The sequence below is a fragment of the Rhinatrema bivittatum genome, chromosome 6 (assembly GCF_901001135.1).
Source record: "Rhinatrema bivittatum chromosome 6, aRhiBiv1.1, whole genome shotgun sequence".
NCBI classification, from domain to species: domain Eukaryota; kingdom Metazoa; phylum Chordata; class Amphibia; order Gymnophiona; family Rhinatrematidae; genus Rhinatrema; species Rhinatrema bivittatum.
Genome location: NC_042620.1, coordinates 78,004,384 through 78,017,385, shown reverse-complemented (window position 1 = coordinate 78,017,385; position 13,002 = coordinate 78,004,384). Strand labels below are relative to the sequence as shown.

Genomic DNA, 13,002 nt, shown 5'->3' with positions numbered 1-13,002 from the left:
CAGCTCAGGGATCCCCAAAAATTTCAGATTATTCCGGCGTGTCCGGTTTTCGAGGTCTTCTAGTTTATCCTCCACCATTTTTAAGGCTGCCTCGATCGTGGTCATCTTGGTAGTGAGCGCCATATTTTCTTCTTCTACTACTGACAGTCTGCCCTCGGCAATAGCGATGCGATTCCTAAAATCTCCTAGCGTTTCATTTAGAGTCGCAAAATGCTCGCTGATAGCTTCAAAGTTATGCTCCAGGGCGGCTACCACTGCTGTAGTAAGTTTTTCCACCACCCCCCCCCCCCGATCATCCAGCGCTGAATTTTCTATGGGACCACGATCGTCCGCCATTTTACCTTCTGCCCCGTTGGTTTTGGGCTTTTCTTTCCTGATGATTTTGGAGGTCATTCCCAGCCTGCGTTAGCGGTTTGCCTGCACGGGAGTGCTGCCGCTGCCTTCTGCTTTCCCATCGGGAACATTTGCTGCCAGGGTTAGCTCTTTAAATGCTCGATTGCAAGGGTTGGCACCCGGAGCCTTGGAGAAAGCATCTCCTCCGGCTCAACGCATCACATCCAGCAGGAAAAGGTTATTCTGCCTGACCTGCAGCAGAGACTGCAACCTCGGAATGCTGAGACTCCACTACTACACCAGCCAATCCCTTGTCAACAACCCTCCCCCTTGCGAGGCAGAAGAAGAGCAGGTCCGGACACAGCCCGCACTGCTTCAGCAGCTGCAATCTTCCCCCCCGAAGCAGTCGATCCAGTACCCCGACTGCAAGCATTAGAACGGGAGCCACATCCTCCCAATCCGACGCGGGAACTCCCACCCTCAACACTCAAATGCACCAGCAGAACCAATTTTCCTCCCCTGCTGGCCAACGCAGCGCTCCAACTGCTCCCACCAATATCATCTGCCACTGTCACTCTGGCCCTGATGATGCAGCCTCCTCCAACTCCATGGCTCAGCACAAGCAAAAAGAAGCAAAAAGAACGACCTCCAATCAAGAACAACGTGATGAGGACAAAGGATGAGGTGGCAACTTGACTGCGCAAATGATCAAAACCGCCCGACTCTTCCCCTTCCCTGTAAGCCCTGTGCCCTGGGAGCCAATCAGCTGCCACCGTTGAGTGGTTTGAATCCAAACCACAATAGCACACTACCCTAACCGACTAGACGTTCCAGTCCACCATCCCCCAATAGGCCCCCCTGCCCCCTACCCCCCCCCCCTGCTCACGAAGTGAGCCTGGACCCCATATTACTACAGGCAAGCAGGTACAAGACCTGCCTACCCATCCAAAACCTTGACCTGGAATGCACCTAAAATGCTCTCTTTTTGTGTGTATACATTTATGTGTGATACCAATAGTACGCACTTACGACATACTATTGCAAAACAATGCTTACGTGAGTACATGCTATTTATACATGCAATCTTCAATTTTAGGCACATAAACCTTTTGAAAATAACTCTCAAAGCAAACATTTTCACGTATTGTAAATACAAATGATATTCTAAACCAGAAAACTAAAGATCTTTGTGCAATAGAACCTAGAAATAGCAGAAATTTATAAGCTGTTATAATATATGGTCATCCCATTCTCTCACTTTTGCTGCTCTTTCTTAGAGTACTTGCTCACTATTAGCATCATAATTCCCTTTCAGCGTTCTCTTTTTCTCACTGTCTCCAGGTATCTCATCAGCCTCTCATCAACATTTGTTTTCAAACATTTAAAATGTTAAACTCATTAGAACTCCTGAAGTGGTTGAATTCCACCTTCTCGTGATATAAGCTTGTACAATTACGGCTTATTAGTTGTTCAGTGCTTACATCATATATCATAATCATTCACTGCTATCAACTGTGAAAGCATAAGAACACCTGAAATTTAGAGATAAACCAGGCACTCCAAAGAGAATTAGGAAACCAAAATATTCATTATAAAACCCAAGAAAAAAACAGAATTTTTGTTCCTATTAGAACCTTCATCAAAGCCTTCTTCAGGATTAGTGTGCATATGTAATATACTATATGTGTTTGTGTTTGTGTGTGTGTGTATTTAACACTCATGTTCTTGGGGTTTAGGCTCTCTTGGACAGATGGTGGGCTCCCTACCACCCAATGACCATTTTTGGTACCTGATTCTCCTCCTTGAATCTTTCTCCTGCACACCTCTCTCCTCTGGACTCCTTTGCATTCCCTGATCACTGGATCAGAGCACTAGATGGGCAGCTTTCTCCCTGTCTACTTTTTTCTTTCCACACTGGTGGATACATCTGGACTGGAATCTAACACTGTCATCTCACTGTTCCCATGAAGATCTCTGTTGAGACGCGGAACTTGAATCAGGGTCTTCTTTCCCCCATAAAAAGGCAGACCTAGGGTGAAAGGTTTACTCCCTCAGAGTAGAAATACTCTCCACCCCACTGATGAAAACAACAGGAACAGTTACTTTTAGTTAAATATGAAAAGCACCACCACAGGGAGTTGTCTCTGTGGCCTTCCATACTCACTATCACACTCCAAAGAACTGGGGAAGTAGGCAGATTCCTCCTTCCTCAAACTCCAAACTCCTGCAGAGAGATGAGAGACTGGACTTCTCTCTCTGTCTCAGCTCTAAACTCTCTGACCAAATGTTGTCAGGCTTCTCTGACCAAACCCTGAACACAGACTAGCAAAGGAACTATAGGATCCATTACACATATAATATATTTTTGAAGTCATTTCTGTAAAGCTCTTCTAAAAACACTGGGGTAAATTTTAAAAGCCCTGCGCGCGTAAATCGTGCCAGATTTTTGCGCGCCAGCACGCCTATTTTGCATAGGCCGCCGGCGTGCGCAAAGCCCTGGGATGCGCGTAAGTCCCGGGGTTTGCTAAAATGGGCGATCCGGGGGCGTGTCTGCAGTCCGGGGGCGTGTCTGGGGGGGGCGTGTCTGCGGTCCGGAGCGGTCCGAGTGCCCCAACACAGTGGCCTGTGTTGGTGCCTGGCCAGCCGGCACGCACAAGTTATGTCTGCCAGCCGATTTTGCGCAGCCTTGCGCACGCCAACCCCGGATTTTAAAAGATATGAGCGTATCTTTTAAAATCCGGTGTACTTTTGTTTGCGCCGGTTGCTTGAACAAAGGTACGCTCGCGCACTGTTTTTTAAAATGTACCCCATTGGTTTTATTCTGAATTTTTACTTTATGTAAAGGGGCCTATCTAATTGTAATTCTGTTTACTCATGGCTTTCTGAGGGCCAAGCTCACACCCAACACAATTTACAATAGGCCTCATACCATATGGGTTCCAAGTGTATTTTTCATGGGGTTTTCTAGCAGTGAATGTAAATATAATGTACATGTTGTGATATTTTTCTCTCAGAAGACTGTACTTTCTCATGTAAAATCTCTCTTTTTGGGTTGAGGAAGTGGTTAATAAGATATTTTAAAATAAGTGCATAATTTTTAATTGTGCATAGGGAGTGTCGGGGTGGGGGTGTAAGGCTGTGAAGTGGGAATGGTGGGAATCTGTGCCCACACCGATTCCCACCATTCCCCCATATCCCCAGGGAGCAGATGCTGGCAAAGAGTGGGAGGCAGACGGTAGATTTCCCAGGAGTGTGGCAGAGTTGCCAGCTCCCTAGAAATATTATCACTGACACTCTCTATCAGTCACTACGTTGGGAGCCCTGCCTCCCTCCTTTCTCAGCATTTGAAATCACTGAAAGGGCCATATTTCAAGGGGGAGGGGGGGCACTCACCCCCCAACCTGGCCCCCTCAGTTATTTGACCTGTTCCATGCCTTTGCCGGGGCGGAGACAACATCTCATCACTGGCCTCTAGCAGTAGATTGCCTTGAGCTACCTTGAGGCCAACGCCCTATAAAATTCTGAAACTAAGCTGCTACAATCAGCATGGGTCACCATAAAACATAGTACCAACCATAAAACATAGTACCAAATGCTTAGATGTCTAGCTGCGCTGGTGCTATATTTGTTCTGGTATAGTTTGATCTGCTGCTGTTCACTGCCTGAAAGTTTGTGCTCATGCGAAAAATAAAAATATTGGAGCATTCTGAATAAGACTTTTCACTTAAGCAGCAGGGGAAAAAAAATGTGTTCTCAACTGAAGCTTTGCACCCTGATAGAACTGATGACTCAGACACAAACAAACATGTTAATTAAGGCTGCTGATTACAAATTTAAACCAGCTAAAGGCTGAAACAGCACCTGCTTTCCAAATTAAATCCTGTTCAAGCATTAAGGGCTCCAGTTTTAAAGGATTGTTCCTGTTTCATTTCCAGACTCTGTAGCAAAAGAAAGTCGCCATAAAAACGATGAATTCAGTTTACCACCTGCATTTAATCTATTTTATACTGCATCATTTAGTCATTGTAATCAGAATTATGGTCAGATCTCCATTCCCTAAGTAAACTCGCTAGCAGTTCATGCTGTTTTCATGTTTAACATGTTCAAGTGTGATGCATGGGTGATAAAAGCTAGCAGTAACTTCTTCATATTTGTGATGGTGGGAGTGGCTGAATAGACACAATGAAATACAAACCTAAAAAAAAAAAAGTGGGATCTTAATGATATTTCTTTGCTTTAAACAGTATTTAACCCCCATCCCCCTTGTCCAAGCACTGCTGCTTTAAATGCAGAGTAAATGGAGAACAAAATCCTTTTTCAGGGAGATCATTATACAGTAAATTTGATGATAGTGCCAAAATAAAAATAATATTAAGAGGTTATAAGGAAAGTTATAATGTTAAAATAGTCTTACAAAATCTCTTGTTTTGATTTTGTGTATGTGTTCTTGTTATTCCATCTCAAACACACTATAGGTAATCTAGTATTAATAATTCTCTATTTTTAAATTTTTAACACATCGTCTTTAAAATGCTATACTAATTTTCAAAATAATATTTTTGATGTAGGTGAACAGATTTCACTTAACTCGATGTAATTAATACACTCAAAGTGCTACCCATTTGATCATTAGTCTTTTTGTTCTTCATTTTTATGGTGAAGCTTAATAGTGAAAACATTCTTCAATACAAATTGTTATCCAAACTTATCTTATGTGACGGCATTCTTTGTTACTTTTAAATAATGTGAGGAGCCCAAAAGCCCCCGCGAATCACGTTTCACCACTGTTGGCTGCATCAGGGTTTACTCCGACAAAGATACAACATCATTAGCGACATTGTTATATATTGTGGCAAAAAAACCAAATTACGATATCACTGACCCCAAACAACTTTTTATCGCACATCTGTCTTCTCAGGCAGCATAACATCTGCCACTTCAATATAATGCTAGTGTCATACAGCATTGCTGTCACTGATATACTGTAGTGTCAGCATTCTGATAGGTGGTTTTAAAATTCAATCAACCAATCATGAAACACATATTAACTTGAAGATGTTGACATCAGTTTGATTGGGTTGACATATTGATATGTCTGGATCCTATACTACTGAAAATGATGCCATTCAATTTTTTGATTTAGTTCATTGGGTTCAACTGTACTGAATCTAAAAATCCAACGTTGATCTATACTACTCAATTCCTTATTAGTATCGCCTCCTCTTGGATGTTTAGTTACCAAATCCAGAACACTAAAAATTAATTCGTCAAAATTTTGTTCCAAAGTCAGACAATGTGATACAAATGGAGCTTCCAGACTCTTTTATGTTTAAATCTGTTTATTAACAATTTTGCAAAAGTTAACACAATGGGCCTTAAACATATGGTACATATTGTTTCCTGATATACACCACATGAGGGGCTGCTTTGTTGGGCTTCATTTATTCCTATTCTCTTTTGTTTTAAACAACTCCTATATTCAGATATCGGTATTCTTAACTGTTGTGTTGTTTTACCAATATACAATTTCTTGCAAGGGCATTGTGCCACATACACCACAAAACAGCTTGCACATGTAGATGAAAATTTAAATGGAATAATCTGTCCTGTAACTGGATGAATATATTTTTTTAATTATTTTGGAAACTTTCAGGCATGACAGTGGTCACAAATCTTGTGTCCGAATGAAGGATGTTAAACTTGAGAAATTGTTTCCTTGTAAAAAGATGGACAAAGTCTCTCTTTTAAATTCTGACTTATTGTAAAGGCTATTCTCAAATCACTCTCTTTAAAGCACCATGCATTTTTAATATAACGTGTTTGTAAAGAATTTTCTTGATTTTATGAGACTATTCTGAATGTTGAAGCACATAAGCTACCATTTCTTCCTGTTTTGTATTAATTTTGTATTAAAGGATTAATTTTTGGATCATTGAGGTACCTAGCAGGACAATAACTTTTATGATCATTCTTTTACCCTGCCGTAGCAGCCTGTTACTAAGAATATCAGTGTAATTTTACATCACTTCCGGTTCCTCCTATTTTAAAATTTGAGTATCTGTGCTTGAGTTGCAGATGTCAAAGAACTTCCTCGGATTATGACCTTACTATGCTGGTGCCATAGATAATAGAATACAACCGGGACCCCCTGAAGCAGAACAGGATTTGAATCATGGCATTGTGTCGGGGCTTTGTGCATAACTACATTGAGCAGCTAAGTTAACTTTTTTAGTTTATTTTTGATACCATACCAGGATTATGGGCACTACAGCATATATATAAAAAAACATAACAAAAAATAAGTAAAAGGACTGCCAGTCCTCAAGAGTCTTTTGAGGTTATCACCATCACACTCTTCACATTAAGGTCCGACAAACCTAACAATATCAAGCAACTGTTATTATTCTGGGATTTATTTATGATGGTCTAATGTTTGAGTGAAATACGCTCTTTTTATATTCTAATATAATGTTCTAATATTCTAATAAATGTGTGAAGCTTGCTGGGCAGACTGGATGGGCCGTTTGGTCTTCTTCTGCCGTCATTTCTATGTAATACAGTAGGGGGTTTCCTGGGATAAAACAGATTAGGATGACGGTAACATATTACGCTTTATCACTGGTATCCTACTGAGGTTAATGATGCCAGAAACCAAAGATTCAAGTATCATTTTATTCCTAGCAAACCAAACAAGATTCACACATTAAAAAGGGTTATGCTATGACAAGTTCCAGTGCAGTTATTATTGGCCTTGTAGGAGATCATATAATAGTGCAATTTGCATAAAATGAGTCTCTTGGTAACAGGAGAACTGGAATCCTCTTGGGCTATAATGGTGTACGCTTGAAGGCAATAACTGCAATCATAATCAAGGCAAAAATATGTTTCCAATTTCATGATTTTGTGATAGACTTTACAATCCAATTAATATAGAGGGAGATACTTTGTTTACTAGCAGTGCCAGTAACATACATTCAATTACCGGCAAGATTTAAGAATTTTGCATATGCTGAACAGAAACTGAACCAAATTGAAAGTGGTTGCAGGATCAAAGATTTTAAGCCTAGCACAAGGAAAATGCAAGTGCTGCAAGATCTTCTCTGATGTGAAAGGCAAGCCTGCAGAGAGGCTCCATCTTTGTAAGCACCGTGAGGCAAGGACGGTATAAAATTTGTTGTACAGCATTTTGAATTAGGGCATCATATAGTTGCCAAAATAAATATTTTTAGTCCTCCTGTGGATTGCAGGAGAGGAACAGAAGGTAAGGATACTGTAACACAGAAAAGAAATAAAAATACTGCCAGAGAGGAAAGGGAAGAAAAAGCAACAGAAGCATTTTATTAATTAATTTGCTGCATAGATAATGGAAAAATTACATTTTTAGCTCATTTTAATTGCTCCTTCCATTGACAGCATTATTGAGTTCAGGAATGTAACCAAGTGAGAGGCTGTGGTGGCCTGTGCTCCCACCACCATCCAATTCTAGTGCCAGTCTGAATGCCCCTGTCCATTCATTTCTTTACAGAACAGAATTCCTTCTCTTGCTTAGCTTCAGCTGATGCTCCAGTGCGCAGTGACAGGACAGTAGTTTTACACTGCAAATGTCTAGGCTGCTGCAGATCTAGAGAGTAGCCTCAGCCTATGGGCTAAGTGAACCCAACAGCAAAGCAAACTAGACTGTACTAGCTTGTGTTTGGAGGGAAACCTTCATCCTTAGCCATGATGCATAGGAAGAGAGATGTCTCTCATGGGGTAATATTTCTACAGCTGGGTTAGTTTTATGCTTAAAAGTCTATGTGAAAATACAAATGAAAACTATAACACACTACAGCATTTACCAAACTTCATTTATAAAGGCTCTGGGAAATAGTTTGGTCTACTGAAAAGAAGTAGTATTCTTTCATTAACAATTGTATTTGCAAAGGTTTTGTTAAAAACTTTTAAAAAGGACCAATGATTATATTCTAAAAATGTATTTAGGGTGAGAATTTATACCCAAAACATTTTTTAATGATGCTCCTAAATTTAATAATCTGTAGGGATGGGCATGCGGGAGAAACAAAATAGAAAATGAGATGAAGCAGAGTTGCTTACCTGTAACAGGTGTTCTCCCAGGACAGCAGGATGTTAGTCTTCACAAATGGGCGACATCATCAGATGGAGTCCTGTCACGGAATACTTTTGTCAAAGTTTCTAGAACATTGACTGGCACACTGAGCAGGCCACTAACCCTGTAGCCACCATGGGGTCCCCCCCTTCAATCTTGTTTGTAGCAAAAGTATGAGCGAAAAATAAAATAATAAAACGTAAGCAAACCCGCGGGGCAGCGGGTGGGTTTCGTGAGGACTAACATCCTGCTGTCCTGGAAGAACACCTGTTACAGGTAAGCAACTCTGCTTTCTCCCAGGACAAACAGGATGGTAGTCCTCACATATGGGTGAATAGCAAGCTACAGGCTAACTCATAACAAAGGAGGCCAACCAGCACTCAAAATGTGCAACAGGCATAACAACTGTGGTGCTGTTGGCAATAATGAGGCAGCCTGAAATTCACAGCAGATCGAAGTAGGACGAGTTGGGTTTCTACACTGGGAATAAATTTCTTAGGACATACTGGCCAAAGACAGAATCTTGTCATCCAGCCTTGTCTAGACATTAGTAAGCTGCGAAGGTGTGGAGAGAGCTCCATGTCGCAGCCCTGCAGATGTCGGCAATTGGTACTGAACGGTAGTGCGCTACTGATGTTGCCATGGCTCTGACGGAGTGTGCCTTCACTCGTCCCTGCAGTGGAAGGCCTGCTTGCTGGTAGCATCTCCAAGTTTGTTTTTATCAAAAGAAACAAAGAGTTGTGTGGACTTCCTATGGACTGAGGTGCGGTCTAAATAAAATGCAACCGCGCGCTTACAGTCCAAGGTGTGCAGAGCTTGCTCACCCAAGTGCACGTGAGAATTTGGGAAGAAAATGGGCAAGACTATGGACTGATTTAAGTGGAAATCCATTACCATCTTAGGAAGGAATTTAGGGAATGTGCGGAGAACTACCCGGTCATGGAGGAACCTTGTATACGGTGAGTAGGTCACAAGGGCCTGTAACTCACTTACCCTGCGAGCAGATGTAATGGCTACTAGGAAAAGTACTTTCCATGTAAGGTATCTGAGTTTGCAGGAGTGCAAGGGCTCAAAAGGAGTGTGCATGAGCCGTGCAAGGACAACATTGAGGTCCCATGCTACGACCAGTGGCCAAAGAGAAGGCTTAAGTTGTAATAAGCCTCTCATGAAGCGACTCACCAGGGGTTGAGCCATTATCGGGGCATCCCCTACCCCTTGATGGCAAGCAGAGATGGCATTAAGGTATACTCGGATAGATGACGTCTGGAGACTAGATTCTGAGAGGTGCCAGAGATAGTCCAACAGATTCGATGTGGGGCAAAAAAAGGGATCTAAGCTCTTCTGTGTGCACCACAAGGTAAACCTCTTCCATTTAGAGCGGTAAGACTTCCACGTGCAAGGCTTCCGTGAAGCTACGAGGACTTGAGAGACGTCACTAGAAAGACTGAGTGGTTGTAGTATCAACCTTTCAACATCCAGGCCATCAGAGACAGGGTCTGGAGGTTCGGGTGGCATAACTTGCCGTGATCCTGTGTTATGAGTTGAGCGTTGTGCCCAGGCGATTAGGTTCCTGGACAGAGAGGTCAAGAAGTATGGGGAACCAAACTTGGCGTGGCCAATATGGGGCTATGAGTATCATTAAGCCTCAGTACTGTCATAGCTTCACAAGAGTCTTGCTTATTAGCAGAATCGGAGGGTACATATAAGAACATAAGAACATAAGAAAATGCCATACTGGGTCAGACCAAGGGTCCATCAAGCCCAGCATCCTGTTTCCAACAGTGGCCAATCCAGGTCATAAGAACCTGGCAAGTACCCAAAAACTAAGTCTATTCCATGTTACTGTTGCTAATGGCAGTGGCTATTCTCTAAGTAAACTTAAGCAGGTAATGGACTTCTCCTCCAAGAACTTATCCAATCCTTTTTTAAACACAGCTATATAACACAGCTATATAACAGGCCAATGTTCTAGGGACAGGCAAAGGCATCCATGGTGGTGCTTGTCGGTCCCTGTGCAGGGAGTAGAAGTGTTCCACTTTGTGGTTCTGACTGGACGCAAAAAGGTTGATGGTCGGCTGACCCCACTGGTGGAAGATTCTGCTTGCGACTGAGGGATACAGAGACCACTCGTGGGGCTGGAAATGTCGGCTAAGGCGGTCCACCAGTGCATTCTGTGTGCCTGGTAGATAAGTGGCTCACAGTAGTGTGGAATGCAACAGAGTCCAGGCCCAAATCTGCACCATCTCCTGACAGAGCAGGTAAGAGCCCATGCCTCCCTGTTTGTTCAGGTACCACATTGAAACTTGGTTGTCTGTTTGAATCAAGACAACTTTGTTGGAGAGGCAGTCCTGGAATGCATAAAGGGCGTACCGCATCGCTAGAAGCTCCAGAAAATTGATTTGAGAGGTTGCTTCGGCTGCTGTCCAAGTCCCTTGAGTTTGAAAGCCTTGGACATGGGATCCCCAACCTAGGTTGGAGGCATCTGTGGTTAAGGTTACCTGAGGAGAATTTCTTACAATTTTTGAACACAATTTTTTCACATTTTAAATAAAAATTTTTTTTTAAGAACATCATATAGAAACACCCTTAAATTTGAGCCCCATTCAAAAATAGAAATTCATAAATAGCAGAAGAACTCTGCTCGAGTTTTTCTTATATATAGTACTAAAAGTTTAAATGAGAACAAAACTAAGTTTTACGGTGAGTTGTCCCCCTTTTTTCAAAATTCAGACGTCAGAACGCAGTAGATGCCGGAGATGTCAATCACTTGGTAAAAAAATTAAAAAACAGAGTTACGCTGGTCCGCGTAGCACGCTCCAAACGAGCAACCAGATTGGTCACATTTCAAAACGTTGGAGTACTATAAAATGAGTATAGCCGCGATAGTCGGCAGTAAGAAGCCCGCACGGTATGAGCCACAGACAGTCTCGTGACTACAACAATATATAAAAAGAATTTTAAAATGAATTGTCTATAAAATGTTGATTTTACATTTACTATTTTGTTCTATAGAATCCACCCTGAGGAAGCGTTAAGCGAAACGTTAACGTTGGTGGGGACTCACAGCACAGACTTGTTTAAGGCAAAAAAAGAAAATCGCAACAAGTCCTAAGATAAGTGCAATATTTTTTAGGACAAAGAGTTATCATAATAATCTTGTCCTTTAGATAAAGATATATCAATCATGGGCTTCCAACTAACAAATTATTCTGGATAAAACACTCAGAAACACTGTGACAGTCAACGGCAAAAATCAGCCGCTGAAGCAGTTGAAATAAAAAAAAGTCTAGTCACTGCTGAAGTTATCTATACACATTGTTTGAGAATATTTTACAACTTGGAACTAGTTTGTTGCAATTATTGAACAAGATTTAATCATCTGCTTTCAAGATTACAAAGTTACTCATTTTAAAGAGTGGAACTGCTTTTAACAAAAATTGAGAAAAGAGAGACACATAGAGACCTATGATTGAACTCACTGGTTACAAAAACTTCGGTTAACAAACCTGTTTTACCAGTTCTGAGGTCCCTCTCTCAAAAAATTAAAAAACTGAAAATTAATAAAACAAAATTAAAAATTAATTTTCATATACATTAATAACCAGTAGTTTAATAAAGGTTGGTTTTTAACAGCACGTTTATCCAACATGATTTGTGTTACTTTTCACAGCTAGTTAATTGGTGGAAATATATTGGACACTAGCTGGTCCCTGTTTTTTTGTCTCCACCAGGCAAGGGACAGACGAAGCTGGCTGGTGATGTGCACCAGGGACGAAAGTGGCTGAGTGGCTTATCGCCACTGAGGTTTTAGAGTGCACTGTGTCATTCTCATGGCGAGGCATGCCATTGGGGTGACATGGACTGTTGATGCCATATGGCCAACCAACTTGAGTAGGTGGCCAGCCGAGATTCTTTTTCGACAGTGGACAGAGCTGGCAAGATTGGACAGTGTAATTGCGCGGTCGTTGGGTAAGAATGCCTTGGCTAGTGTCATGTCTAGTTCTGCTCCTATAAAGAAGAGATGGTGAGATGGTGTTAAATGGGATTTTAAGTAATTGATTAGAAATCCCAATGAGTTTAGAAGTCTTATGGTGAGACTGAGGGAGTCGAGGGCTCCTTGTTTGGACTGGTTTTTTATGAGCCAGTCATCCAGGTATGGAAAAATGTATACACCCCTGCGGTGTAATTGTGCAGCCACAACTACAAGGCACTACGTTAATAGTCGGAGCGCTGAGGCCAGGCCGAATGGCAGTACCTTGTATTGATAGTGCCTGTGACCCACCACGAATCGCAGATACTTGCGATGAGGAGGAAAGATTGCAATATAGGCATATGCGTCTTGAAGGTCCAGAGAGCAGAGCCAATCCCCCTGTTGTAGTAGAGGAAGCATGGTGTCCAGGGACACCATTCTGAACCATTCCTTGAGAAGAAATGTGTTCAAGGCATGGAGATCCAGAATAGGCCGGAGGCCTCTGGTCTTTTTTGGAATTAGGAGATATCTGGAGTAGAACCCTCTCCCCTGCTGATTTGGTGGAACCGGTTTTACGGCTCTGGCTGACAGA

General features: G+C 41.9%; 1 long non-coding RNA gene across 1 annotated transcript in view; it reads left to right on the top strand.

Moving 5' to 3' along the window:
• The window catches only part of LOC115093205, an 82,768-nt gene extending 75,992 nt beyond the window's left edge, over positions 1 to 6,776 (top strand). Inside the window, exon 3 of the long non-coding RNA XR_003857223.1 lies at positions 6,409 to 6,776. This is a non-coding gene — a long non-coding RNA (uncharacterized LOC115093205). The remainder of the gene's footprint in view (positions 1 to 6,408) is intronic.
• Positions 6,777 to 13,002: the final 6,226 nt, after the last annotated feature.